This window comes from Patagioenas fasciata, chromosome 1 (genome assembly GCF_037038585.1).
Source record: "Patagioenas fasciata isolate bPatFas1 chromosome 1, bPatFas1.hap1, whole genome shotgun sequence".
In the NCBI taxonomy this organism is placed as follows: Eukaryota; Metazoa; Chordata; class Aves; order Columbiformes; family Columbidae; genus Patagioenas; species Patagioenas fasciata.
Genome location: NC_092520.1, coordinates 5,232,811 through 5,259,292, shown reverse-complemented (window position 1 = coordinate 5,259,292; position 26,482 = coordinate 5,232,811).

Here is a 26,482-nt window from a genome sequence, read left to right as displayed (position 1 = left end):
CATGAGCCCAATCCTGCAACATCCTCCTTGGTTAGTGTGATACCCAGCAGCAGATCCTCTGAAATTTCAGATTTGATTCTTCTCTGTACTGCAGCACTCTTCCAAAGCGCTGCCAGGTCAGGGCTGAAGGCATCAGGCAGCGGTGGGAGACAAAAAAACAAAAGGAAAGTAAAAAAATGTAACATGTTTTATGTAGTTTCCTTCCTCACTCTCTCGCTCCTTTTCAGTAAACTCACCTGAACTGAGGGCTGCACAAGCTGTGGGAGGGAATACGGAAAACGTATGTCTCCTCACTACTGGGAAAAATTAAGGGTGATGAAAGGGATGGTTTTCTCCCCCTTCATTTGGAACTTGTTCATTTTGCCAAAAAAAAAAAGCAAAGATGAAGTTGCCCATGAATGCAAATCTTCATTTTTTGTTCTTTACTCAGCTCAATTTAAAAAAAAAATAATAAATCCAGGAAATATTACTCTTGGTCTGGGTGGAAGAACACACCAGAAATCAATACCCAGTAGCAATCACACTGACAGAATGAAGTGCTGGAGGACAGGCAGTAACAGGCAAGTCAAAATCCCCAAATCCCTGAGCAAGCTGAAGAGCATGGCATGGACTTAGTGCCATGATCTGGTCAATGGACTGGAGTTGGACCAAGGGTTGGACTGGATGATCTCTGAGGTCTTTTCCAACCCAGTCGATTCTGTGATTCTGTGATTCTGTGATTCTGTGACTCAGACCTCCAGCCCTACCAATTTAGGCAGCAAAAGGTAATCCACCACCCTTGCTCCTCCAGGCAATGTTCTACCTGATCTCTGGACACCCAGTAAGCCGGCAGCCAGATGTGTGCACATCTAGATCTCCCGCCTTGGACCACCCTCCATAAATTGCCCAATTTTCAATGGTTCTGCCTCGTTCTCCTGCCCTCTGCCACCAGATGTGGTGCACAGAGCTTCAGGAGCTCCATCTTCTGCAGAAAGGTCCCCAAAAGGCTGGGACATGGTGTGCAAGCAAAGCAAGCAAAGGAAGAAGAAATTAGCAGTAAGGTGGCGTACGCCTTGTCCCCACCGGTCATATATTAGCAAAGCACATGGGGTGGTTGAACAAAACAAACGCATCACGTGGTATTTGCTCAAAAATGACTTGGGTGAGCTATTAACACTTCATTAATACGTGATGAAATGCAAATTCAGAGTGCTCCCCAAAGTGATTGAGAGCTCCGAGGGGCCCATAAATGAAATGATAATGTACTGTAAATAAGCTTGCATAAAATAAAGATTGGGAATTAGCCTATGGTCTAATAAAACCAGCTAGATATTACCAGAAATGCGTTCCTCATCTTCCCCCCACCTTCCCCAGTCTTGTGCAAATGTAACATCGCAAGATTATAAGTCGCAAGTACAAAATTTTCCATCTTCACAAAAAAATGAGCTGAAATGCAGCAAATGCAGGGTTTATATAGAACCATCAAATCCTCCCACCTTTGACTTTAGTGTTTTTTGGTTTCTTTTTTATCCTTTTCCCCAGGGTTATTTCTGAAAAAAAAAAAAAAGAGAGATGGAGTGGAAAATACACCGATATGCAGGGAACATAGTTCTCGTATCTCAAAAATTTGTTTTGATGTGTTGCTTTGGACTATTTTGAAACAGTATCAGTCCATATCTCCCTAAATATTTTATAGCTCTGCCACCTGAAATCCCTCAAGTCCACATTGCCCATTAACTCAGAGAGAATTAGCCCAGGCAATATTGTCTGCCTTTGGACAATGACACCAAACAAATTTTAGGCAGAGAGTGGACAGTGAGCACAGAAGTCCATTAATGATAATATCTTCCAACTACTGAAGAGGCCATTAGTGTTTGTGCTTGTTTTCAGTATATTTTAAAAGGACCGAACGAATCCGCTCTCAGTCCCGTAAGTACCTCTCTGTCCATTTTCAGGTACCTATTTTGCATCGGCATTTTGTTCCACCCTTGAGGTCACTGTACCACCAGCCACCCAGGAGTACAGATAAAGTTTAATGCACACTTGAACCCAAAGCTCTCACTGGTCCCTTTCAGACCTTGAACCATAGAATCATAGAATAGTTTAGGTTGGAAGGGACCTTCAAAGCTCATCCAGTGCCACCCCTGCCATGAGCAGGGACATCTTCACCAGCTCAGGTTGCTCAGAGCCCCGTCCAGCCTGGCCTGGGATGTCTCCAGGGATGGTTCATCCACCACCTCTCTGGACAACCTGGGACAGGCTCTCACCACCTTCATTGTGAACAATTTCTTCCTCATGTCTGGTCTGAATCTCCCCTCCTTTAGTTTAAAACCATCACGCCCCCATCGCAACAGGCCCTGCTGGAGTCTGTCCCCATCTTTCTTATTGCCCCTTTTTAGTCACATAGAGTAGGCACAGCTCCTTCTCCAGCAGAAGTGATCAGAGGAGGCATCCATCCTGTCCACCATTAGGCTCCTGAAGCACCATCATCCACTCAACTAATTGCACTATACTCCCGTTACAGTCAATCAAGAGAAATCGGGCCATGATCCTTCTCACCCAAAGACAGGTGGCTCCATCGGGGCAGATGCCTCACACTCTGGAAGTGACTATTACTCTTCACTGGCTATAAAGGGAGGTAAAGCTGAGCTCAGATGGTGGTTGCCATTGATTGCCATGAGTCTCACCCTCACCAACATCTCCTGGACATGAACCTTGGCCACATGTGCTCATCCCAACCAAGTGAACAGACTGGTGCACTGGTCTCACAGAAGATGTCTGCATGGAAGGAAAAGTTTGAATTATTCTTCAGCACTAAATTTATTCACTAAAAATAGGTTTTTAGCAAGTAGCTGGGAGAGATTTTCTTGGAGGCTTTGTGGAGAGTCAAGGAAGCATGGAAACTTATGCATCTTTGGCGGGAAAAGAAATTCCTGGCTTTCCGAAGGGATATTAATGACTAGCAGATGGATAAAAGACTAGAAAAAATGGATATCGAAGGATGCCATGAAATGTCAGGACTCCTCCATGAGATTATCCATTAAATTAAATTATTAGGTATTTCCTTTTTTGTGAATACACTCATTCCACATCCCTCTGCATGCTGGCTAACATGAGAATGGCAGATACTGCCTGTTTCCAAACCCGGGGTGAAAGTCTGGGGTGTTTTCATCTTTCCATGAGCCAGTTTGGTTAACATTATTTTTGCTATTGTCACATAGATCAACAGTTATCAATAACCAAATGCACAGCACTTGCCACAGCTTCTCGGGGTGGCAAGTCCTAGCAACAACAGCCTGCTATTTATTAAATCAGATGCACTCAGTTTTATTTCAATTATCAGATATCTGGATATCTGGCACAAAAAAAAAAAAACATGAACTGTATCCCCATGAATGCACAATTGTGTTGAAATATATGTTAGTCAAAAATCCAGTCGCCTTCACATGAACGCAAACATCCACTTATTTCGTGATGAGCAGCAGCTCTTCACATCCTTGTATAAACTAAGTACATCGATTTCCTAGTCTCCAGGAAAGAAAAAAATAAGAAAAAATAGATACATTTTTTTTAAAAAAAAAAAGATCCAGAATCAAGCCCAAAGCTTAGCAAGGCCAATTGCTGACTAGCAAACATCTGTCCTGTACCCACGCACACCCCAGCAGGGCAGTGGAGTCTTCCGAAGCTTTGGAAAGGAGGAAAGCAGTGCTGCTGGATCCCCAGCTGGAATCGGTCCATGCCGTACACATGGCTTGGATGCAGAGAGCTGCAGGAACACCACTGCGGTTTAACACCAACCAGCAGCTCGTGTTTTCATGCATTTTTCTGTGCACACGCTGCAGGGTTTATAAATCTCCACTTTACATCCAGAATATTCCTGGAAAACAGATTGCTTCTGACAAGGGTTTCTTTTTTATTATTTTATTTTTGAAATATAGATTTTTTTTTTAATACAACATGCTTCCATTGTGTTATATATTGCAGATTACAAACTTCCTAGCTGGTAATTTCCAATCATTTATAACGCTGTCGTGAGACTACATATTTTTATATCACACCATATATCTGAAATATGTTGGAAAATATAAAATTATACGAAACTGATAATAAATACATCTCAACAGACAGATACACGCAGGAGAAAGCTTTCAGATTTTCTTCTCTGCCGTATTACGTCTTTTATCTATTCTCCACATATCACTCTCAGAGGCTCTTGCTGCGAGTTTGCCACTGGGAAGCCAGCAAACGTGAACAGTCTGTGCCGAGCAGCCTCTGTTAGGTTACAGAAGCTATTCTGTCTTTGGCTCAGAAAACCTCACGCTTTCATGAAGCAAATCATAAAAAAAAAAAACCTCTGATCTTCAGTTGACATTGTCCAGAAAAAAATAATATACCCAATGCTCGCTGGTGCAGCAAGCGAAAGAATTGGAGCACAAGACAATATCGGAGCAGCTCTAGCAGCTGGGGTGAATTAACTGCGCCCTCGCGGAGAAGATTTGTGACCCACTGATGAGCCCGTGGTTGGGTTATGTATCTTCTGAAGTCAATCTTGTTCTGTAAAAGTGGCATCATTAGACGTCCATATTTACCGGCTCTTAAAAGAAAATATTCCAACCAGAACTGGCTGAACAGCAAGCTTTGCTAGAGAGGTACGTGCTTGCAGAAAGGAGAGGGAAAACTGTTTTGCAGCACAGATAAGTGCCAAGTTATGTACCATCCATCACTCTCATGATCTCCAAGCCCCTCACAGACAGCACGTCCTCAAGGTAAGAGAAGCTTTAATATTCTCATAAGAAACTGAAAGACTGAGAGATCAACTAACTGTATCAAAGACATACGGAAAATCTGTGTCAGAGCATGGCAACTGAACACCATGCTTTTGCAGTTATAGAATCACAGAATCATAGAGCAGTTTGGGTTGGAAAGGATCTTCCAAGCTCATCCAGTGCCACCCCTGCCATGAGCAGGGACATCTTCACCAGCTCAGGTTGCTCAGAGCCCCGTCCAGCCTGGCCTGGGATGTCTCCAGGGATGGTTCAGCCACCACCTCTCCGGCCAACCTGGGACAGGCTCTCACCACCCTCAGTGTAAACAATTTCACACATTGACTAAAAACCTTTCAACCCCTCAAAATAATGGGGAGTCAGATGAGAGACAGAGCAAATCCTGAGCCCCACGGGACCAGCAGCACAGTCCCAGGAATTCACTGCCTCTCCAGTTTTGTAACAAGCACTTTTCCATGGCAAAGGTGGTTTGGATACAAAAGGGTATGAATCCATTAATCAGACACACCGAAGTGATCCTCACCATCTTTTCAGCAGGGTGTTGTCCACTTTGCGAATTTGCCACAGTCAGGTATCACCAACAAATGAGCATGACAGAAAGGGCACCCCAACAAAAGACTCAATTAGCAATTAAAAACCTGGGGTTTCTCTCCACTGCCAGCCAGGACACCTGCCACCCAGGTGGGAATCACCCCCCACCGCTACAGGTTCAACAGACCAAGCTTAGCTCTTAACCAGGTTGTTCTCATTACAAAAGGCACCAGAACAGCTGGAAACAAACCCTGTGAGACCCATCACAGAGTCAAGAGTCTGCTCCAGCAATCACAGCCCCAGTGTCACCGCGAGGCACCCACTGCTCCCCAACATCCAGCCCCTGTTTCCTCCACCTGCTGCTACCCCACCCATGAAAATGTCCTATCTGAGGGTTTTCCCCCTACATCTTTCTCCTTTTTTTGGCTGCTGCAAAGCTTTCACAGCAGGAGACACCAGTCTCTGCTTGGGGTGGGAAATATTTCCAGATGCTCTTGGAAGCACCTTTTATTCACAGCAGGCTCCTTGTTACAGTTAAACAGGGAGAAGGGAAAGGCAACTCCCTTCCATGAGTGCTTTTGTGGGATGGAAAAACTATTCAGACTCCAGGGTGGAGAGAAAATCTACCAGAGATTCAATGTTTTCTTGGATTTTACCCTGTTCCAGCTGCTCAGATTCATCTGCCATCAGTTGTTGCTGCTTCTTCCTCTCCTGCTGTGATGGGGGAAAATAATAACATTTAAGTATGAAGCCCCAAAGAGGCACTTGTGTGTAGCTCATTTTAATTCCACCCTGAAAGACCCAAAGGAGAGGTGGGGGTTTTACAATCATGTGTTATGTGTTCACTGACAGACTCCTTCTACAAAGAGAAGCAGGCAGGAAGATCTTCCAGTCACTGGAAAATTTTAGGGGCCTCCATGTGAGCAACCTGACACACGCCAACAGGCTTGTGGTCCATGAGGAAACTGTAAGTTGGGTACCCGAAACTAGAAATACCTTGAAAAAGTTTGGAAAACCCTGACTGTGGTTACTTTTGGTGCTTTATTTGGCATGACTCAAAAAAATGCTTTTAAACTAAAGGAGAGGAGATTCAGACCAGACATAAGGAATAAATTGTTTACGGTGAGAGCCTGGCCCAGGTTGTCCAGAGAGGTGGTGGATGAACCATCCCTGGAGACATCCCAGGCCAGGCTGGACGGGGCTCTGAGCAACCTGAGCTGGTGAAGATGTCCCTGCTCATGGCAGGGGTGGCACTGGATGAGCTTTGAAGGTCCCTTCCAACATAAAGTATTCTATGAAACTATGTTAGTAATCATTTCATGTTAAAGAGAGATACTAGGGATGCAACGACTATTTTGGGTGGGTTTTCTAGAGCAGATGAATATTGCCCCATTGCATGGAGCTGGCTCAGGGCTCAGAATGGTTTTCCAGCGGTCGCTTCTGCTGGGCAGCTGCAGGAACAGGAGGTGCCATTGTGCACAGGACACAACACCCCATTCACAGCACGTGACCACATTAAGGCACAGAGTGCCAAGTTTTTCTCTAAATTACTGTCTAGTTTACAAGTCAAGTTTACAAGATTGCACAGCAATCCAAGATAATTTAGGAAAGGACTGGGCTGCTCCGGAGGTTTTCTCCTTTTTGTTTTTTTAGCACAATAGATACTACACAGGTCAGATCCTGAACTGATGGTACCATTGGCACCTCCAGGATTAACCATGGCAGCCAGGGTCTGCTGAGCCCCTCACAGCCCATGGTGTGACAGTGACATGAACTGTTTACAGACAGCAGCCTGGGAGCAGGCAGGTTCAGAGGTAACAGTGTGACTGCAGGATCCTTCATCGCAAACCTGTGGTGTGTGTGGATTTTATTCCAGCTCCTGCCTCTGGAGTCACACTGTCAAGTGAGCATCACAGCCTGGAGATGTTGGTGAAAAAAAAAGATTTCCCAACCTTGAGGGAGAATTAAACACACTCTAAGGACATGGGGAAAAGATTTTACAGCCACAAGCCAATAATCATAAAATCACAGAACGGTTTGAGTTGGAAGAGACCTTAGAGATCATTTAGTTCTAATCCCCTGCCATGGGCAGGAACATCTTCCACTAGACCAGGTCACTCAAAGCTCTATTCAACCTGGCTTAGAACACTCCCAGGGATGGGGCATCCACAGCTTCTCTGAGCAGCCTGTTCCAGTGCCTCACCACCCTCATGGGGAAGAATTTCTTCCTTATATCCAACCTAATCTTCTCCCTTTCAGTTTAAAGTCATAACTCTTTGTCCTATCACTACCTGCTCTTGTAAAAAGTCCCTCTCCAGCTTTCTTGTAGGTCCACTTTTAGGTAGAGAAAGGCTTTACTAAGGTCTCCCCAGAGCTTCTGTTCTCCAGCTGAACACCCCAACTCTCTCAGCCTGTCCTCCCAGCAGAGCTGTTCCAGCCTCGCATCATTCCTGGGGTTCCTCTGGCCCCTCTCCAGCAGGTCCATGTGTGTCCTGTGCTGAGGACCCAGAGCTGGACCAGCACTGCAGGGGGGTCTCACCAGAGCGGAGCAGAGGGGCAGAATCCCCTCCCTCCACCTGCTGCTCACACTGCTGGGGATGCAGCCCAGGACACGGGTGGATTTCTGGGCTGCAAGCACACGTTGTTGGGTCATGTCAAGCTTCCTATCAACCAGCACACCGAAGTCCTTTTCCTCAGGGCTGCTCTCAATCCATTCTCCACCCAGCCCATATTTGTGCTTGGGATTGCCCTGACCCATGTGCAGGACCTTGCATTGGCCTTGTTGAACTTCATGGGCAATTTCCAAGCCAGCCTAGGTGCCTGGAGATGGCAGGGTCACAGTATCACAGTATCACAGTATGTTTGGGATTGGAAGGGACCTCAAAAGGTCTTCTAGTCCAATCCCCCTGCTGGAGCAGGAACGCCTAGGTGAGGTCGCACAGGAAGGTGTCCAGGCGGGCTTTGAATGTCTCCAGGGAAGGAGACTCCACAACCTCCCTGGGCAGCCTGGGCCAGTGCTCTGTCACCCCCACTGAGAAGAGGTTCTTTCTCAAATTTAAGTGGAACCTCTTGTGTTCCAGCTTGATCCCATTGCCCCTTGTCCTATCATTGTTTGCCACTGAGAAGAGCCTGGCTCCATCCTCGTGGCACTCACCCTTTATATATTTATAAACATTAATAAGGTCACCCCTCAGTCTCCTCTTCTCCGAACTAAAGAGACACAGCTCCCTCAGCCTTTCTTCATAAGGGAGGTGCTTCACTCCCTTAATCATCTTTGTAGCCCTACACTGGACCCTCTCCAGCAGTTCCCTGTCCTTCTTGAACTGAGGGGCTCAGAACTGGACACAATATTCCAGGTGTGGTCTGACCAGGGCAGAGTAGAGGGGAAGGAGGACCTCTCTCGATCTACTGACCACCCGCCTTGTAATACACCCGAGGATGCCATTGGCCTTCCTGGCCACAAGGGCCCAGTGCTGGCTCATGCTCATCCTGCTGTCCACCAGGACCCCCAGGTCCCTTTCCCCTACACTGCTCTCTAATATGTAATTTCCCAACCACTGCTTCCTTCAGAACCCGGCACTAGAGCTGCTTCTTCCCTGGAAAAAGGCCTCATCATACCCTTCCTACTCAATGCATTAAGCCACGAAGGTCAGTCACAGTGTCACCCTGAACACAAGCGTCATGAGTACTCATGGGAGTTCCATACAGCTTAAACCAAGACCTCTTGGGCTTTTCCAAAAAACGCCATCATGAATCACAAGCTTTTACTGTAATGCAGTTAAGGAAGAAAGTGTGTTCCTATAAGACATTATTGTGTGTAAGTAAAGCAGACATTATGGCTATGAGAGTATGTTAATATAAAATAAAACATATACGTTAATTTAAAAAAAAAAAGTAATATTACTGTTGTTTGGTAATTGGTGCACATGGTCCAGTCTAAGACAAGCTCAGGTGATCATGGTAATACTCACGGAGATGCAGCCCCGGGGCCATATCCCAATCGCAACTTCATTGGTAGCAATCCAAGGCAACTTAATCAATTTGATTGAATTTACTCTATGTAACAGAAAAAATTGGCCCACCAGACCTTTTCTAAGCATATGTGTGTGTGTGTATGGGTATGTGCATTTTAGATGGCTTGATAAATCCACAGCTATCTGGATTTGGAACTAATCTTACCCTGTGTGTAACCAACATGCTGGAAAAATTATTTTATGGGCAGCAAGAATAATTCTTAGACATAAATCAAAGCTTTTTAGGATGGAAAGATGCCTCATGGATTTTTTTTTATTCCTCTTACCAAAATGTTTTACATTCATGGCCACATTAAAAGAAGTTTTCAAATGAAAACTGAAAATATTTTCAGCAAATAAGACAGCAGAAAGCACAAGGCTTGGTTTGATACTAAGGAAATATAGGATGAAGGAGAATATTACCAGTTGTGATTCATCTGATGCAAGAGACTTTGCTTTCAAAAATAAGCTCGGTACAGCAAAAGGGTCAAAATTGTACCTGGGATTTAGGATTATGTTATCTGGTGTTCTGCAACATGGTGGCAGAGAGAAAAGTCTTGCTGATAGTGCTGATAGCGGGAATTGGAGACTGAGGATTAAGCAACAGCACAGATAGCAACCAGCTTTCTTCTGTTAGCCTTTCATAGATTGCAAAATAAAAAAGGGTGCCTGCCCACATGGTGCAGACATAAGCTACATGCCCTGTTGATGAGGTGCTGGGTAGGAGACAGATAACTACCAAAAAGGTTACATTATTATCTAAACCGGGGGGGGGCAAAGGAATGGCTGAGGGCTTCCAAGAGGGGTGTGGGGTGGAGGAAAGTTTCAAAAGCCCAGGAAAGGCAGATGTGAAGGTGAAGGTCAATACCTGCCCCAGCCCTCTCAGCCTAGGCTGTTCAAGAGGTTCTCTCAAATCAAGGGCACTCCTCAGTGGATCTCTTTGAGAGATAAGGCTTGAGTTGTGTTGGAGACCTGGTTGTGGTGGGCAGACTTATGACTGGTGGTGTTGCCCCCTCCAGCTGCTCAGCTCTGCCTGTCCCTCAGAGCAGAAGAGCTGCTTGGGCTCCATCTGCCCAACCAAGGGCTGTTACAGAATCATAGAACGTCCTGAGTTGGAAGGGACCCACAAGGATCATGGAGTCCAACTCCTGTCCCTGCACAGGACAACCCCACAGTTCACACCGTGTGTCTGAGGACGTTGTCCAGTCTCTTCTTGAACACTGTCAGGCTTGGGGCCGTGACACCTCCCTGGGGAGCCTGTTCCAGTGTCCAGCACCCTCTGGGTGAAGAACCTTTTCCTCATGTCCAACCTAAACCTCCCCTGGCACATCTTCCTGTCATTCCCTCGGGTTCTGTCACTGGTCACTAAAGACAAGAGTTCGGCGTCTGCCCCTCCTCCTCCCCTTGTGATGAAGCTGTAGCTGCCATGAGCTCTCCCCTCAGTCTCCTCTTCTCCACGCTGAACAAACCAAGTGACTTCAGCCGCTCCTCATACGGCTTCCCCTCCAAACCCTTCACCAGCTTCATGACCTTTTTCTAGACATTCACCAGTAGCTTTATATGTCTTTTATCCTGTGTCCCCAGCCCTGCACACAGTGAATGCTCCAGGTGAGGCTGCACCAGTGCAGAGCAGAGCGGGACAATCCCCTCCCTGCCCGGCTGGCCATGCTGTGCTGGATGCACCAGGACATGGATCCCTCTTGGCTCCTAATCTGCAGTGCCATCAACAGCAAAGCCTACTCCAGATTAGGAGCTGGCCCTCCCGTGGCTCAGCCATCTCTGTGCAAGCGCTGTCATCTCCCCTCACACATTGGAGCCCTCAGATATAAACTGGGTCCCTCTGAGGATCCACAGGCTTGAAATCTGCTCTGAGTCACACTGTTTTCCAGGCATTTGTCCATGGAGCAGAGGGTGTGCTGAGGAAAGGCTCCAGTTTGCAGTTTGGCACAGTTCAACCAAAATAGCTCTCTCAAACTCAGAAGATATGCAGACCAGAAAGAATTTTGCAAGGAACAATTCAGACATTCAAAATTCGCTTAATCATGCACAACCAGTAAAGAAAGTGCAGGAAGCTAGCAGTACAACAAGCAAACTTTACTCTTTGAGTGTCAGGGGATTGACAGATGACCTCCAAAGGTCCTTTCCCACCTCAGTTACTCTAGAAATTAGGGTTATAATAATGCTTTGGCTTTTTTAAGGCGCATTTCACCAATAAACGAGCCTTACACTTCTTCCCAAATGCCGCACCCCATCAAGACCCTTCTGTGCATTTTAACAACCGGAGAAAGAGCTTAAGGCTCTGCTAGGGCTGGACTGACAAATCCAAACCTCACAAGTGAGTGACACAGGCCCAGTGGAAGAGCTCAGCTCTTGTAACACCTAACCCCATCCCATAACTTAGCCCATTTAACGCTGCTCCCGCCCCAGCTGCAATCCCAGGCGCGACTGTGCGCTGCGGGCACATGTGCTCTTGGCTCACTACGCTTGCTCTTCTTGCAACCGGCCAAAAAAAACCCCAGCCAGACCCTGTGATGGGAGACAGATGCAGAACCACTCCCAACATCCTGCTCTGCCTCACGCGCTGTCTACCACATCACCACCTAAATTGCTTCCAGCATCATCCTCGCTGCTGATGAGGTGCAAAGCAGACGCAACACAGCCAGATCTCCCCGTGCCAGCTGGAAAGAGGTGAGCTTTGGTGTAGAGCAACACGCTCGATTCGAACGGGCGCCATCAGTCAAATCTAGCATCAGAAGTTCAGAATACCTCTTTATAACACGGGAATCATTCAGGCCTTGAATTTATCCTCAGTGCTGCATAACATTACCCATTGCCTTTACAGCAATAGATAGGAATTTCCAGGTTGAGCAAGAAATTGCTTGAACAGATGCCAACACATCCTAGAGTAACTGGGTAAGAAAGCCGACGTCCATCCCCCCCTTGTGCTGTGTGCCAGCTGTAAATTCATGAACCATCTACCCCACCACACCAAGGCCAACATGAAGGAGTGTGCTGACCATCAAAGCCAAAAAAAAATGTATGAGTTTGGGGCATGTGTTCAAAAAGGCAAGTGGTAGAAAGAAGGCTGTGGGCTCTTCTTCCGAGGAAAGGCAACATGAGGTACTTTGGGACCAATGTGAGCTGGAGAACAGGGCTGGCCCTGGCTCCTGGATTAGTGGTGGGACAGCAGGGAGGTTGCTCATGAAGGTCTGCTTCAAGTGAGCAACATCACATGCAGACAGTAGATAAGAAACAGGAATGGAAGACAGCAGGGAACCTGAGAGGCGGATTTTGGCTGCTTGCAATGGGGCTGCAATGCAGAGAAGAGGCTGGGCCTGGGCCAAGACCCTCTGCAACCTTTGGTCCCTGAGGTAAATTTTGGTTACAACCTCCCCAACTGGCTGTGCAGCTGGGTTGAAAGCCTGTTAGGAAGCCACTGGATTTTCCAGCTCTTTTGACACTGAACTGCAACATGAGGAAGTTAAGCTGCAAAAAGACACTATGGGCCACTATGATGCTCAGCACCAACAGGAATCAGAGCTGGTGTGCTCAGAGCTATGGTGGCACCCTGCACATCCAAGCACCACGCACAGGACCTTATGAAAGAGCATGTCTTACGCTGAGGTCAGCCAACAGGGATTTGCATGCAGAAGCTGCAGCGGCTGCACTCGACTGGACAACTGAATGAAGTTTTCCAAGAGGAGGTGGCAGAGCACATTAGAACACGCAGGACATTATTTCAGTGCTGTTTGTAAGGGCTTGGCCACTTGTGAAGAGGCTGAATTCCTGTTCCCGTCCAGTCCCATGCTGTCATGTGCCTTCTCTGAACTATTCACCTGTACATCATCTAGATATAGATGTATAGATGTAGTATAAAAACATGTAGTATATGTAAATGCAGTATAACAAGGATATTGAGCTACTGGAGAGAGTACAGAACAGGGTCATGAAGCTGGTGAAGGATTTGGAGGGGAAGCCGTATGAGGAGTGGCTGAAGTCACTTGGTTTGTTCAGCCTGGAGAAGAGGAGACTGAGGGGAGAGCTCATGGCGGCTACAGCTTCATCACAAGGGGAGGAGGAGGGACAGACACCGAACTCTTCTCTTCAGTGACCAGTGACAGAACCCGAGGGAATGGCAGGAAGATGTGCCAGGGGAGGTTTAGGTTGGACATGAGGAAAAGGTTCTTCACCCAGAGGGTGCTGGACACTGGAACAGGCTCCCCAGGGAGGTGTCACGGCCCCAAGCCTGACAGTGTTCAAGAAGAGACTGGACAACGTCCTCAGACACACGGTGTGAACTGTGGGGTTGTCCTGTGCAGGGACAGGAGTTGGACTCCATGATCCTTGTGGGTCCCTTCCAACTCAGGGCATTCTGTGATTCTATGATGTGCTCAAGCATCAGCTACTTCAGCTGCTGCACCACTGGATCCAGCTGTGCTGGTTAAAAGTTTGTATACCTTCCAAAATGGGGCTTGGCTGACCAGGACTATAAAGAAATAGAAAGGGATTTATAATTAGTTTAGCTCACATGTCTGTTCTGGGGTGCTCAGGAATAGGACGATGGTGTAAGTGACTTTGAAACACTGCACAGAGAGGCAGCATCTACCTCCGTACTGTTTCTTCTGTGCCATCCTCATAGCCAGTCACCCAGTGCCACACAAAAGAATTAAAGTGGTACCTCTGGCATAGCTGGATGTCAATGCAGAACAAAAAAAACCACTGACATGCCTACTTATTTATTGTTTTATCTGCATTTCTTAACAAACACACACACACACATACACACAAGCAATAATAAAAGGCACAGATTATCTGTAATCCACTGACAGCTATTGATCCATGAGGCTATCAACAAACTAGAACAATACATATGTCTTATTCAATGTGCAAACATTTGCCCATGATAGCATTGGCAGCGAGAAGACCCAGATAAATTTTGTGACTAACACAGTAGTGTGAATAAGACATCAAGGCTCTTTCTACAGGTCCTTAACCTGAGTTACTGAGGAACAAGGTATTTTCTCTGTAAATTATTTGCTGCTATAATTCATGGATAAAGAAAAGAAAAAAGAAATCCACTGTTTGAGACCAATAATGGCCCAATCCTTTCCTCTGAGATGTCCCCAGATAGAGTCCTTCAGAGCATCAGGAGAGCTGTTCTGCTGCTAAGCAACAGGCAGACTCCCAGACAGATGATAATTTCACCAAATAGATGAGTGCCAAAGGTAAAATATGGGCAAACGCAGCAGTAGATTTCTTCTCCCCCACTTACTTTTTTTCCACACCCAGCAAGTTCATTCAGATTTGACAGCCAGCAGGTGGTGTTTCAGACTTTCAGCCACGTCTCCAGGCGAATGGAAACAGAAATCCAATGTATTCATTCCCATGTCACTAACACCTAGACCTAAGGAGAGTTTCTTCACCTGATGGGAATGAGATGCTGCTTTGCATGCTAAAGCCCAAAATTAGAGGCCAGCCTTGCCAGTTTCTTGGAGCTGGCGTGCTCCAAGGAAGCATTTAACCTTGATGCTGAGTTAGATTTTCCTTCCTTTGCTGTCTGAAGTGTGTGTGAAGGCAGAATGAACCATGGTGAGACAGCAACAGCACAAGTTGCATGTGATTGTGCATTCGCACGTGCTTCTGTGTGTCTCCTCTGCACCCACCTCACATGTCAAGGAAAAAGCCTTTAATCCAGAACATAAAACACGGTCATAATCTATACAAGTCCACATGCACAAGTGGCACGACTGAAGTTTCTTTCAGCCGCTTCAACCTGGGTCTTTTCCCCTCCAAAGTGCAGGAGAAATGCAACTTTCCGGAGAGCACCACGAAATCAAGTCACCTAGAGCCATATCACAGAAAACTCGCACTCTATGAATATAATATATCCATGTGGAGTATAAAATATTGCTTGAGCATAAAACCAGGTACAGGGCTGAGCATCCAGAGCTTCCATCAGTACCTTTGGAAAACAGGATTTTTGCAGACTTGTTTGGGAAGTGAAGGTTTTGTCTCCTTTCACGGGAGCTTGGGAGGTATCTATTTGTGTAACTCAAAGTGTCAACTCTTTGTGACATCACTTCCAAAAAGTGGGTAATCCAGAGGTTTAAACTGAATCTGGTGGTTGTGCTGTGAGTCCTTCACAATGGTTCAAGCCACATCTCCCTGTTTCCTCCGCTGCTTGGCTTGTAGAGTCAGTGCAATGCAAGAACTCCATCTTCTTGACATCAGCTGATATTTTTTAATGAACTGCAGAATCACCAGAAACATGAAAACTGGTCTCTCTCTAGACACTTTCTTCAAGTTATACAAGTTTCCTTTTACATTACAGCTTAAGCAAATGCTCAAGAGTGGTAGCCATGTGAAAATAAATGCTAAGCCTGCTTCCCCACTATGTGATTGCCCATTGCTCTATCTTAGCCTTGTCTTACCATGGATGTGGTACAGATAGGTTACTATTGGACAATATGGACATGAGAGAAAAGGTAGATACCTTTTAAGGACCTAAATCAGAACTGCTATTGAAATAGCAAACTAGTCTATGTCATTTCATGTTGGTTTTCAGTGTTGTGCTATACCCAACACAAAGTTAGTTCATTGGCTGTCACTAGTTGAGGAGAAGGAAATCCATCACACATTTTTGGTTATGTGGCCTCCCTTTGTATGAGGCAGAAATTCATTATAATACATAAAATAAAGTATCTTATCAAGAAGTCAAAAGCAGTTTATCCTGATCTCAGAGCTCCTACACTCAACAAGGAAGCAGAAAATTGTACATTTACCATCCACTTGGTACACAGTGCACAGTGCAACCAGCAAACACCTCCTGTCCCTTAACCACAGGGGTCATTGCATTCCTAACTTCGCATCCTCTTCTTTTGTTAGAGAAGTGTCAGCTCTTCAGAACGAAGGCACTGTGATGATGTTCCCATCTGAGACTGTGATAACTCACCAAAAAAAGCCTAAAGAAGCAGTTAATGAATTTTCAGCATATGTGAAGTCACAGCCAGTAGCAAGAATATTTGAATTTTGTAATTTAGAGAGTCTGATAGGAAGGCTGTTAGATCTTCTGTATTACTCAAGTTTCAGATCCCAAACATCTCAAATCTATATTAAGCTTCTTGCCTGACAGCACAGGTCTGGAAGTGCCACTTGCTGGTGAAATATCCTTGCGTTCTCTTTGTTCGAAGTTATTAGCACGAATGAACAGCGATCCGTAGGGCTACTCAGACAGACTGTTGATATCTTTGCTTTCAGCAGCAATTTCTTTTGACTCTGAAAGAAATGTTGTACTTGATCCTCTCTGCTCGAGACTTCTGGCTAGAAATAGTTCCTTCACAGTACGTGGAATATTTTCTTCCTATTAAATCTCTGTTTCACCTACCTCAGAATATTACCGGGCTTTTCTAACTAGGATTTGCAAACTCCTTTATAAACAGGCGTTTTGGATTATCTCCTCCTGTCTTTGTATTTTTTGTTTTCCTGGAGGTGTTTGGTGTAACTTCTGCTGAGCTTTTGTAGCTTTTCAGAAAGTGGCACTGAATGCCTTCAGACACCCAGAAACACCCTTGTAAGCTCATACCATTGCAGAGTCCATCTCTTAAGAATTAGCTGAACAAGGTAGAATTGAAGTCTATAAAAGCTTGGTCTCCTGAGCTGGAATTTTGCCTGATGAGGGACCTGGTGCGATTCAGTAAATGGTCCTCGACAACACCAAAGTCAGCCTGAAAAATGCCCCTTCGTTTTCAAATCTGTAGTTGCATTTCCTTCACAAATTCATAACCACCTCGCACCATGAGAAGCGAAATACACAGAGGACCAGATGATGCTTAGCAACCATATTTCCTGTTTATTCACAGGGAAACAGAAAGACAACAGAGAAAGAGGGATGTAAATGACCCAGGCACCCATGTTCTTCATGCAGCATCTAAAGCAGTTCATTTCCCGGGGCAGAAAACCCTCCCTACCTGTAATGCTGCAGAAAATAAAGCAACTGAGATGGTGCTGAGCTGCAAGTGGAACAGTGTGCAAATCAGGGCCAACAAGAGGTTTTGCTTTGCAAAGGAATGTCTACATCTCACCTAGAGAACTGTATATAATACATGATCCGTGACCTTGTCTCAGATACTCTGCATTTACCCTGGGGCGGTAGAGCTTTGGAGAATGACACAGGGCATTAGGAAATTCCTGGGTATTGGTGTGAGGGAGAGTAAAGGAAATGGGAGTTTATTTTGACTGCAAGAGGCAGTTGGGAGGCAGTGATCTAATTCCCGCCTTCAGAAATTATGAAAAGGCTTGAAATTCCTCCTAGCAAACTGCTGCACGCTGGGAAAACATTGCAAAGGTAGAAGTGTGCGATGTGAATGCTGGTGAAACTTGCACTGGAGGGATAATAAACATATGGACCATATTACCAAGGAGATCTAAGCACAGGAAAGAAAAAAAAAAAAAAGAAAGGGCATGAATGAGATCAAGAGGGAACAGGTGAAAAAAACCAACCAAGTTGGGACATCAGCAGTTCTTCTTTCTCCAGGGACGGGCCACACAGCCTTACATAAATGTTTTGCTCAGCTTTTCAAAGGCATTTCAGAGCTTTCCTGCCAGCTTGAATTTTAAGCATGATTTGCAACGGTGCTTCCCCCACCCACGCGTAAGGGAAGAAAAACCCTTGCCAGTGGATTTTACGTCTAGTGCCGGATGAAAAGAGAGGCTCTTTGCAGGCTAAGGCTCGAGCTGCCCAGAAGAAGATCTGAAGGCCAAGTTAGACCCTGCTGACTCTGACTTAGCATTGAAAATTTGGATTGAGAGATGAAAGGGTAGCCAAATCTTTAGATGTTTACTTCACAGAGGAGAGAACCATCCAACACAACATGCAGGATTACAGTCAGCTCTCCGAGGAACCAGGCAATCAAGAAGAGCTTATTCTGCATCAGGACACCTGGGAATTTGGAGCGCAGAAGAGAGACAAAGAGAAAAGTAGCTGGTGGAGAAACATCTCCCCGGGAGCCTGAATCAACAGTGGAGTCTGGCACGGAGCTCCTGGGATTCTCCACTGTGTATCTCAACTCAAGTGGGTCCCCTGGGAGAAGAAGAGCTGAAGCTGATACCATGGGATACGTGTGAAGAGCATCTCTCCGACAGCACCAGGGTTTGCTGCTGGGGACCGAGCCCCGCGCTGCTGCCGGCTGGCTCGCCTCCAGAAACCAGTTGGCCAATTCAGAACCTGCTAACAGCCTGCTGACATGGGAATAAGAAACTAATGAGGCCTTAACTCCTGTATAACTACAGGCCAGGGTTTGGCTCAGAGCATAGCTTGGAGCCTGGCCAGGCTACACGGGAAATCACCGCCCGCATTTGGAGGAGGAGGAGGATAGCGATTGAGTAGCATGGTGACACAGCTCCATTTAACGGCGGAGAAGTCCCCATTGCCGGCTCCAGGTATCGGAGCATCAGCATCACCCCCTTGAGCATCTCTTTGCTGTGCCTGCATTAAAACTGCAAGCCTCGTAGTGCCATTTCATGTTTTCTCTGAATTTCTCTCCATTTTTGTCATTTTACAGCATGGCAATGAAGTAGCAGCAATTTTTGTAGCAGCAATTTTCGTTTTGAAAGAGGTAAAGGAAAAGCAGTTACTGCAGAGACACCAGTAAAGTCCCACTTTAACACAGAAAGCAAAGCAAAAGGCCTGATATTGCCCTTAAAACAGCACTTGGCTTGTTCTGCTGAGTGCAAGGCAAGAGCCAGTGCGGTGTGACTGTAATCTGCTGTATCTTTACCATCAATCACATTTTAATGAAATTCCAGACACACGTTAATAATGAATGGATGAATTAACTCTGAGGAATCATCTGATGATGCTTCCACTGGGCTGTGATATTTACAGGCTGACACGACATGAGGTTCCTTTCTGGACATGTATAGGGAAAACTTTGAGCCGAAATATTTGCACCAAGGCACAGATCTGCAAAGGTTCTTATGTGCCTGCATTTCAGTTAAGCTGGAGCTTGGGAAGCCAGAAAATACAATGACTTATAGAAAACACACATACCTGCCCAGGCATCTCAACATTCACAGGCACCGGAGTCATTGCCATAAATATCCTTAAATTTTCACCAGCAAGTTTCACCAGAGACATTGCCCCTTGGAGCTGTTAGTATTTGCAATAGCTTCCCCAAACAGGGCTGTCTTTTGCCTAAATTCTCAAAAAGGCCCGTTGTGGCCGAGGTAGGGAGAGAAGCCCCGAGCTAGCTGAAGATGAACTATCACCTTTCCAAGACAGGCAGATCTCTATAGTGTTCATTCAGGTACCAAGAGAGCTTCATTTTCCAAACAAGCAATGCAGGGGATCTAATGTTTCCTTTCAGTTGTGAATGATGCCAGGCTCCAGGCAGTCAGAGCAGACATCAAGCGTTTGTTGTTAGGACAAGCATCAGGAATACCCTACAGCCCATCAGCTGCATTCCCTGTAAGCGCAACCCACCACTAACATGACTTAAAATCCCAGTTTAACAAACTTTAGGTTCTCACTCTGGAGATTCCCAGCTCATTTCCCATCACAGCAGCCAAAAGAGTGGTTGCTATAGCTGATAAAATTAATTTAGCTGGATCTGCAAGTATCACAGCATAGGATGTTTCCTCCATTTGGCCTGGGCATGCTTGTCCATATGAAGATTTCAGGAACATCCTCCTTTGCAAAGCTCAGGACTCATCTTCTGTTTGATTTAAGTGCTGGGACTTTCCAGTGCACAGTAATTAAACAGGTCTGTTGTTCAGAAAAAAAAAAAAAAGATTACTTAAAAGCTTGGAGACTGGTGGCTCTGGTGGACTTCAGTCACACTTTAGTTCCTTATGAGGTGGTTGGCCAAGGCAACCAAAAAACATCTGCTACACCCAAGTGGTTTACTTGAATTCACCTCTCCATTCTCCACAGGTCTGTTGACCACATATCCCTGTAAACAGAGAGAGAAATTAATGTTTTTGGAGGCTGAGGCATGAGTTTGCTCTGATCTTTCTCACACCAGTGTTGCACCTCCATGTCTCCATCAGTCCCCAGGCACCATCGCAGTGCAACTCCTCTCCTGACACGAGACTTTGCTCCATCACAACATGACTTCATGCTTCACTGCAGAGGAGCGTTGTATGGAGGCTTCTCTGCCCTTTGACACTGGTCCTCACCAAGGTGTTCCCCAGATCCCCATATACCCTCACCCACTCCTCTCTCAGCAGGATGCTGTGCAGGAGGCATCCCCATCCCCCAGATGTATTTATGACCATACAAGCCTCCAAACCCACAACATCCACCCTGTAGAGCAGTTCCAAAACCAGAGGGGTGTAACAACCAATTTCTTACACCACACTGCCAACTCTCTTCAACACCCTCCGATTTTACAGGCAAAACCTGCGTTATGCTAAAGGGAGCCATCACTTCTGGCTCAGACACGTTGATCAGAAACAGCTCTCTCCTCCAACTCACAGCACTGCTGGAACACGAAGAGACCAGACTGCTTCTCCGTCACATTTTCCCTTTATCATAAGCTTGCCATTTGTGTCCCTCCACCTCCATCTTAATATCCTCAATCCCTTCCTCTCCACTGGCTTTCTTTTTTCCCTCAGCAGCCTGTTGACATGCCTCTTGAACTTATTTATAGTCTCATTTATAGCATGGCTTCAGCCACCTCACTTGTTAACCTATTCCATATGTTTATTCCTCTTTGTGTGAAAAAGGGCAGCGCGATCGCTCCTTTATCCCCGGGGCCTTTAATTTTCAGATGGTGCCCCCAGCGGCGCTGGCCCTCTCATGACACCTGCTTTTTGCTCCAGCAAACAAAGGAGCAGCTCAAAAATGGTCCAGAGTGTTGAGATGTGCCAGCTCTGTGCCAGCTCTAACAAAGGTTTTAACAGCACTCAGTAAGTCCCTCAGGAGCTCCCAGAAGCACGGTGTGTGCTGGCTGCTCTTCTAAGAGGCCCATCCATCTCTGTCCCTCTGCTCGTTCCTTTACAGCTCTGCAACCTTTCCATTTTTTTCTTTACTTTTAGGGCTATTTCTATGGGTTTCATAAGCCTATTCCTCTTACTCGGAATAGCTTGCAAGTGCACTCTGATGCTTCCACAAATCTTCCTCAGGAGTCTGTAGCTCTTGAATCCTCCACAACCACCTGAGCCTCTGCAGCACCAACGTGTAAAACAGATGCAGGATTTCGAACCCCTGGGTCCTTCTCACCAGATTTTGGGGTCCGTGGTGCAGACATCTACCTTTGCAGATGACCTCTACCAGGTTTTCTGCGTGGTTTTGAGCAGAAACAAACTCAAATCCATGAGCAACTACAGGTTGTTTGAAGACTTGTCCACTGAACCAGCAGGCTGTTATTGCTGGTAATTATTGCTGGGATCCTATGCCTGGCAAATATCACATTAACAAGAGTCATGAATAACCAGCAGAAAGCTGGTACATGCTGTGTAGGTTTTGCCCCTAAGATCATCCTGATGGGATGAAAGTGGATGAGGTTCACCTGTATCCAGAGGGATACAGAGACTGGGAAGCAGCTCTCACGGGGGACTGATCCTTGTTTTTTCCCTCACTGAGTCTCCAGCACTGTTTGCAAACTCTGTTCTTAACTTCTCCCATCTTCTGTTGGATCATCCCTGGGACTGCTGTGATCCAACCTCCTAACCCACTCTGAAGTCACCACTTATTTCTGGTGTCCCACAGCAGACCAGTTTCCCCAGCACACTTTCTCCCTGCCCAGATCTCAGGGACCAGCTTCGCAGAAGCAGCCAGGTTTGGGTGGCATTTCCTACAGCTGCATCTGCAAGTGCCTGAACCTCCAGGTCAATCCAAGGTGAAAGATGAGCAATCTCCAGGTACCACCATCCAAATGAGTGTTAGAAATTCATGCAACAATTTGGGCCACTATTTTATGGAAGAAATTTTTGTACAATGAGGGTGGTGAAACACTGTGCCAGGTTGGCCAGAGAGGTGGTGGATGAACCATCCCTGGAGGCATCCCAGGCCAGGCTGGACGGGGCTCTGAGCAACCTGAGCTGGTGAAGATGTCCCTGCTCATGGCAGGGGTTGGATTGGAGAAGCTTTAAAGGTCCCTTCCAACCCAAACTGTTCTATGATTCTGTGATTTGCCCAGCTCCCCATTTCACTTGACTTCTCAACAGAGGTGGTTATTAAACCTCTCACATTTGTTCTTCATGCCTGGGGGGTCAGTGGCTGTGTGGCAGGGTTAATTTGCACACAGGGCCCCATTAAAAGGCCACCATGGAGGTACATCTGTCCTTCCCACCTTGTCTGCAAGCCCAGCTGCAGCCAGGCAGAGCTCTGCTCTGCAAAGCAGCCCCTGATGTGCCATAAATGTGTGAAATAAGGGCTTTCCTAGGGGACCATCAGTGATTGCAGCCAACAGTGTGAGCCCAAGGTGCAACGTGGGAGACACACGGGTCCATGTTCAGCATCAGGGCAGCTTTAGAGGCAAGCAAGCTAATACAGTGTGGGATCTCTCCTTATTGATTTCTGCTCTTTATTCTCAGTTCTCTCCCCAACCAGCAGCAATAACTTATCCTGCAAAACCCTGGCCAGAGCCTGCCAGCACCTGTTTTCCTTCTTAGCAGCTTTTTCCAGCCCTCTGCATGTGGCACTTTGGTTTTCCTCCTCCTGACTCACAAGGAATATGTTGCTGGGGCTTTTCCTAGCACCTCCTTGTAGTTTGCATTCCGCATGCCCTAAAGCCACGCTGTTGTAAACCCCAGCATCTCACAGCCAGCCTCTCCTCCCCTAACTGCTCCAGCAGCTGCTCTCTCTTTTCTTTTTTATCATGCCAGCCTTTGTTCCCTTCAATGCACAACTGTGAAACACCCTGCGCTTTTCCAGCCTCATAGCATCCCTTCCCCATCAATCGCCGAGGCCTTCAGAGCGGTCTGTGGGCAATCCCCTGTTCTTCTCTAATTTTCCAAGAGGAAATCCTCTATTCTTTTTCCAAGAGACAGGTTTTCAATAGTGAACTCCATAGTCATGGTGTTTCTTATGCAAAGTGAACCAACAAACAACTCCCTCCACCCCCCAAAAAATATACAGAAACTATAAAAGTCACTTTGGCCACCAGAAAGCATCAAAACAGGCACATGTTCCCTCTGCTTTCTTTTTCTCTGCTTTTTTTTTTCAGGTCAGCCTTAGACAGGAAAAATCCTCAGGTTGACAGTGATATCTCTAAGGCAATTCAAGAGTCTCCCCTGGGACGCTGCAGGAGTCTCATTATTTTATATTCTCCCAGAAAGAATACTAAATTTGGGGAAAAGCCTGCCCCAGCCTTAGTAATATGAAAGGAAACTTCCCCAATTGCTCTCTGGAGCCCTTGGGTTCCTGTTTCATTACCTCGGCATGAGCAGTCCCAGGTGTCTTTTTTAATCTCTGTTGATCAACAGGGGCAAGGCTCAGCATGTATCTGGCCAAAAGGCTCATTCAATATTATAAGCAAGACTTAACATGAGCACAGGAAAGGGAATATATACACTCTGCAAATTCACTTCACCTTTTCTGTTGTAAAACATGCTGGATTTTAATGATTTCTGTTTAGCAAGAACCTTAGATTAGCTTTAAAGCATTTAGCAGTAATTTATTTTCTTTCTTTTCTTTTTTTTCCACTATGAAAGAACAAAAAAAAAAACACACAGCTCTGCAAGTTGTAAGTCAGAAAGCAGACAAGATTGCAGTGTCTCGTTTTCCTGGAAAACCACTGTGCCGGCAAGGCTAGAAAGAGATCGTTCAGATACAAGGAGGGAAGGGGAAAAATCAGATCCAAATATATCTGCAGATAAATATTTTACACTCTTTGTGTATAGCTGGGTGGGATCAGGCCGAGAGCCCTGTGCTGTGTGAGGCTGCCACCTCCTGGGGCGGGGAGCCCCCAAGCCAAGGTGTGCACCAGCGATTGGGTTGGATTTGATATTCCAGCGCCAGAAAGAATCACCTTGCTGATTCCTCCATTTCCAGCTTTTATGGAGAGTGGAGAGGTTTTCTAAGAAGTGGGTTTTGAGTTTAAATGCACAGGTGGGGAGCAGAGAGGGCAATCGTTTTGATTGGAAGACACCCTCAAGGTCATCAAGTCCAACCATTAACATAACTCTGGCACTGAACCATGTCCCTGAGAACCTCATCTATGTGTCTGTTCAACCCCTCCAAGGATGGTGACTCCACCACTGCCCTGGGCAGCCTGTTCCAATGCCCGACAGCCCTTTCTGTGAATAAATTTTTCCTGATATCCAAACTAAACCTCTCCTGGCTCAACCTGAGGCCAAGCTCATCATCATCAGGCAAGCTACATGTTTTCTCATCTATTTCAGTTGCTGTTCTTTTATTGCAATTGCATTTCCGCCCCTGTTACAGCTCCACCAGCCCATATTCAGTGACATCTTTGTCCCTTCCACCAGAGCCTCCTGATGGCACCGCAGAAGTGGATATCAAGGGTGTGGCAGGTTTTGCTGAGTGAGCAATGGTCTATGGGATTGAAGACATGAGAGGTGATGCCCCATTACCTGACATGACCACATAGCCCATGGTGTCCTCTGGGAGCCCTGACCCCGTCTCCATGACTCAGAACATCTCTGTGCTGGAGGAGGATGGCTGCGGGCATTGGACTAGATGATCTCCAGGCACCCCTTCTAACCCCAACCCTTCCGTGATTGCTCAAAGGGATGAGACCAGCCTGGGGCCCTTTGCCACCATCATTACCTTGGCAGAGGGCAACTTGGGTGCTGGTCTGTTTCAGGAGCTTAAAGATATTGTTTTAGTGCAGAAGTTGAATCACAGAATCGTACAGAATGGTTGGGGTTGGAAGGGACCTCTGGATATCACCCAGTCCAACCCACCTGCTAAAGCAGGTTCACCAGAGCAGATCACACATGAAGGTGTCCAGGTGGGTTTGAATGTCTCCAGAGAAGGAGACTCCACAGCCTCTCTGGGCAGCCTGGTCCAGGGCTCTGGCACCTCAAAGGAAAGAAGTTTCTCATCATGTTTAGATGGAACTTCCTGTGCTTCAGCCTGTGCGTATTGCTTGCTTTGCACATGGACAAATATTAAAGGGTGAAGATCTTCCCTTGACCTTGTTAGTACAGAATATCCAAGTTCAAGACCAGAAGAGGACTATTTGGTCAACTAGCCCAATCCTCCTGTATGTCATAGGCACATTGCCTTCCCACACATTGTAGATGAAGGTGCTGAAAGCTTTTGTTAGGAGGTCATAATCAACTAGATGCCTTGCTGCAAAGGACAGAAAAGCTCGTAGGCTCCAAATGTCCTGATAAATCGGGGAAATGTCTGAGTTGCTCACTTGTGGGCTTCTGGGTGCTGCCAGACTCTCTTACACAGGCACAACCTGAATGGGATGCTGCAAGAAGGCAACCTAGAAGCAGTAGTGTGAAATGCCCCCCACATCCTGCAAATAAATTTCTGCCTCCTTCCAAGGAGTTTTACTTACCAGACCCCTATAATCACTCCAAAACTGCTAGCAGCTCTCTGGGTTTCAGAGAGAAGAATTAAAAACAAATTAGAGGTAATGAGCTCTTAAATTGCTTCTGAATCCACCATGTGGCTGAGAGTTTGGGTGGATTTGGATAATCAAATCAAGCAAGGGCCCAGGGCATGCAGAAGGGTGACATGGAGTTTAAGAATATTTTCAAGCTTCCCATTGAATTTTAGATGTGATGCAACTGCCCTTTCTCATTGAAAACAGTAGCAAAAAACTCCCTCAAAGCCAAAGACAAGAACCAGACTCAGCCTGAAGAAATGCTGTCTCCCTCCATAGGAACTGTGCCAGCACAGCACTAAATGATTTCTGTTATTAGTTACTTCTATTCTTCTAGAATAGTTATATGAAGTTATTCTTCTGTTATTACTTACTCCAGATCTAAACGGTTGCAGGGGATCTCCAGAAAGAGAGACAAGGCAATGGGAACTAAGGGGTTTTTCAGTTCTCTCTGTCCTTTTCTGCATAGTAGCCCTACACTGGTTGTCAAGGTTTACAAGAATGATTTGCAGGACCTAGGACAGATTTTCAGAACAGGGAGATGTGCCATGGACGGGACTCCTGGGGATAGGGCCACATTTTGGCATTCAAACGCATGTCAGCATGGACACCCTGCACCAAAACCACATGGTTCAGTTCTGAATGTCAA